Raw genomic sequence first — 4150 nt, forward strand, 5'->3', positions numbered from 1 at the left:
ACACCCCCCTCCCCCCGCCCCCGGTGGATCGCCTTTTTTAGCTTTGTAAAATATAAAAGAAAATGATAGAAAATTCAAAAAATAAAATATTTTGAGATTCCTGTATGTTATGCAACCAACTATTATAGAAAATTAACAAATTTGAGACTAATCTATCGGATCTGGATACAACCTTCGAGAATCCCAATGTTGAATACACACTTTTTTTTCAAAATGGAGCATCGCCTCGGTCTCTGCATCAAAACGATGCACAAGGCCTTGTTCTTATTGCAGAATTTAAAAGTACTAGTTAGATGCCCGTGCGTTGCTACACAACGACATATAGACATCGAATAAAAAAGTATTAAGATTACGAAGAATTCCGTATTCTAAGCCTGTCAAAGTATTCCCTATTGTGAGAATGTTAAACTATGCAGGTTCAAATTATGAACAAGAGTCGCATATCATTCATATTTTAGGAGAAAATTCAGGACAAATACACATCAATATCTTTGTAGTCATCGTTTATGCCTATTTAGAATTGTCATGTAATACACCAAGACAAAGGTGTATTTTATCTCACAAGCAGCAAGGAATACTAACAAATCATAACAATAATTACCAAACTAGTGAAATAACATTCCTGACACGTGACCAAAAAACCGTAGCAACTATTGCAAGTTGTCAAACCGTTTACACACTCTGAAAGCAAAAAATAACAGACAACTTCCAAACGCAAAAAAAAATCCTAGAAATACACATTTATTGGCAGATTCTGGTTGCAGGTGGGAGCGGGGCGACTCCTCCTAGCTTTCTAGAATACTTATTATGCCTTCAACTTGTTCTCAATAGTTGTTAGTGTGAGGTCACGAGGATCTTTTCATAGTCCCTGAAAACGTCACAGAAAAGGTTAGTACTGAAGATAAACATTTATAATCAAGGAGAGATTTCAGTCATGATAGTGGTGCGTGATTATATTAGCTCCGATTCTGTAATATGCTTCAAAATGTATATCCACCGTGGAGTCTTCTTAAGGGTGAACCTGGCTAGAAAAGAGAGCAACACCAACAACCATGGAGTTGCTTGGATAACCGAAGCGATAGTTCAAAGAAGAATAAGAGCCATATTTTCCAGGTCCATTTAATCAACAAGGGAACCTTCAGCAAAAAAAAAACCAGGTCTGCTTAAGCGTGCAAATACACCTGGCAGGGGAAAATGCCAGCGATAGAGAAGATGGTGAAAATAAAATGGGCGAGGAGTCAAAGTGGGTCTGGTCTATGCATAGGCGAGTTGGTGCAGTGTGGCAGAAGGCGTTTGGTGGCGATGGTTGTTGACTTGTAGATGTAGCCACTGCCACCTTGCCCGTCGATGTAGCGTCGGCGTGTGACTCCTCTTCCTCTTCTGCGCGCTCAAGTTTCTCTCTGCTGCCCTCAAGACCCTGCATCAGTATTGGAGCCAGAATACATTCAGATTAATCCTCCTTAGTATTGTTGCTCATCAGTATTGGACCATCATTTGGGATCTCAAAGATTTGAATAGTTACTATTTATACCCAGCAAATTACACGACTAAAGAATTTGGACCAAAGCTGCACTCCACCGTTTGCTGCTATGATTGATTTGCTAGCTTTAGTTACATTAATTTCAAGAAGCTCGGACACTTGAGTTCAAATACTGAAAAACTAATCAGAGCTAAGCATGATTTACATATTGCTTCTAGGACTAACCATATTTTTGGACAGGTGTTCAGTGTAACAGCTCATGATTCCATTTGACAGTTCGAAAAAGAAAAGAAAGATACTGTTCCAGTTTATGTCAAACAAAATAACAGAAGAAACAGTAAGCTTTTAGAAAGCCAATATTGTAGCAAAGAATGGAATAACTTAGCGAAAGCAGTAATCATTTTGGTAACTGTGTACCAAAAAACATCTGAATGTAGAAATCAGGAAAGGAAGCAGTAGCATATAAACAACAATATATCGGGGAAAACATTGTTTGATATTATGCAAGAATATGCAGAGTAAAGAGTTGTTCACGTTGGAGTCAGAGCAGTGTTTATGTAACCAGTGTTTATGCAGAGTAAAGAATTGTTCATATGAGAGAACTTTTTGCACCTCCATTGTAACATTCAAAGTTCCCACAGTGAGATCCAACTGGGGATGAAGTTCACAAACACTCCTTAAAATCCAACAAAAAATCTACAATCAAGTCGATATGTATCAATCCTTCATATGATTCAGAGTGTACCTTGGGAATCGATCGACCTGAACCGTGGCTGCCGATCGATCAAGAAAGAAAACTCAGTCCCACTAAACTGATGTCGTACATGCAAAGGGAGAAACAAAGTGCTCTTAGAATCTCAAAAAGACCACACCTGTGAGATCATCTTAACCTTCCACAACGGTACGCCACCTTCCACGCCCCATTGCAGAGGAAGGACAATCCATGTAATGAGAAGGCTATTCAGTTCAGTATGTTTTTTACGATAAAAAGCTGATCTGATAACCTATGTATGCGAATATCACCGAAACAGAATAACTATCTACATAGAGAAAAGGGAAGCATGTTTAACACCTTATGGACAATTGGACTTCTCCGTCTCCTTGCACTTGCGCACCATGTCAAGGAAGGAGTCCATTTGGACGGACGTCCATGCCTCTCGCTGTTGCATCATAGGAGCAATATTCATTCTGGACCTCGCGGAGCTCCCCTGCGGCAAGTGAAGCGTGTAGCGTCGATGCAACACTCAAACGCGGGTGTCCACCACTCGGCAGCGTCGGCGCCGATGGACTCGAAGGCCAGATATAGAATACAGAACACATGCCTAATACATCACCTTTGCTCCATGGTAGTGGATCACTCACGAACCTGATGCCTAGTTTCTCTGAATTTATCATGTCTCAAACCAGACTTTCCTCAAGCGCATACTCGGTGATGCACTACTGCTTCAGTATCGTCTTGTCCGCGGAGGTAGAGCGACGTTAATCCGATGAGAGCGCATCGTCACGGCTAACATAAGAAATTCAAGTTTAGAGTTATTTTCAACAATATGTATGTTCATTCATAATTTACAGAACAAAAATGATACAAAATCCACTGAATGAAAAAAAAATGAATATTGCAATGAATGATCATACTTATTGTCTTCAGGTCATGGATATAAAAATTTGGTAGCAGTTACTTGGTCTAGTATTAGCAGAGTAGCAACTGCAGGCAACACCAATAATTTAGAATTTCCCAGCCACATGGTTTTTGTATTAGCATTTCTCATTTACACCAGAGTACAGTTTCAACTAACAATTATACTACCAGTATCAAATGGACTAGACGCTGCAGTCTAGTAGAATTTCAGTGATAAATTTCATGCCAAGTGAATAATAACCTACGCACAATCCAGAAGTTGATCCATCCTAAAATATATGAACATGGACCAACGAGACAGAAATAAAACAGAACCTTGTTTTTGTCAGCGATTCCCCAAGGTGGGCAGGATTTGCAACCCAGCAGCAGCCAGACTCTCTACTGCAAACCCAGAAAATTGCAGTTTTCTCAGAGTCATTTCATCAAATACGTCACCAGCAAGAGATATATAATAGATAGATGAGAGGGAGAGAGGCTCGTAAGAGAGAGCAGCAGGACGAGAGCTAGCCAGAGGAGGTACATGTTTGGATGAGCAGCGTCCTTGTGAGGATACAGAGGGAGGGCCGCCCGTCGTGTACAAGGTGAGGTCGATGCCGCTTTGCGCCGGACACGGGGCAGAGGACAGCGAGCTAGTCTTGATTGCGAATGGGCAGCACGGGGTGGGTAAGCAGCAGAGGGCCGTCTCTGGAGAGGAAGTCAGACGGATGGGTGGGTAATTCAGGATTTTATATTTTTTTAGTTTTTAAAAAAAATTAAATTAATAATTCTTTCCTACATAAAGATTACTATTACTTAACCATAAGGGTTAGCCAATTTTGAGATTTTCAAATTTTCAAATTTTCAGGTTTTTTATTTTAATAAAAAAATTAAATTTTAAAAAATTAAAAAATTATTTTTTATTTATTTATTCAAGATTATTATTAGATCATTACTTTTGTTTATTAAAAGAATTAGTTAGAATTTAAACAATAAAGAAGTGTGATATCGTGACCAACATGTTAATAGGATTGATATGATACTACTATCAATAA

General features: G+C 39.3%; 1 long non-coding RNA gene across 3 annotated transcripts; it reads right to left on the reverse strand.

Annotated features, from left to right (window-relative positions):
* Positions 1 to 685: 685 nt before the first annotated feature.
* LOC127341108 (uncharacterized) lies at positions 686 to 3820 on the reverse strand. Of its 3 annotated transcripts, XR_007875265.2 has the most exons (5): positions 3640 to 3820; positions 3435 to 3500; positions 2553 to 2987; positions 2226 to 2292; positions 686 to 1417 (listed from the first exon to the last, which is right to left on the reverse strand). It is a non-coding gene; the product is annotated as an uncharacterized lncRNA (long non-coding RNA). The 3 variants fall into 3 exon arrangements; XR_011754626.1 differs by lacking the exon at positions 2226 to 2292; XR_011754627.1 differs by lacking the exons at positions 686 to 1417; positions 2226 to 2292 and adding an exon at positions 2300 to 2437.
* Positions 3821 to 4150: the final 330 nt, after the last annotated feature.

The sequence above is a fragment of the Lolium perenne genome, chromosome 3, assembly GCF_019359855.2.
Source record: "Lolium perenne isolate Kyuss_39 chromosome 3, Kyuss_2.0, whole genome shotgun sequence".
Lineage (NCBI taxonomy): Eukaryota > Viridiplantae > Streptophyta > Magnoliopsida > Poales > Poaceae > Lolium > Lolium perenne.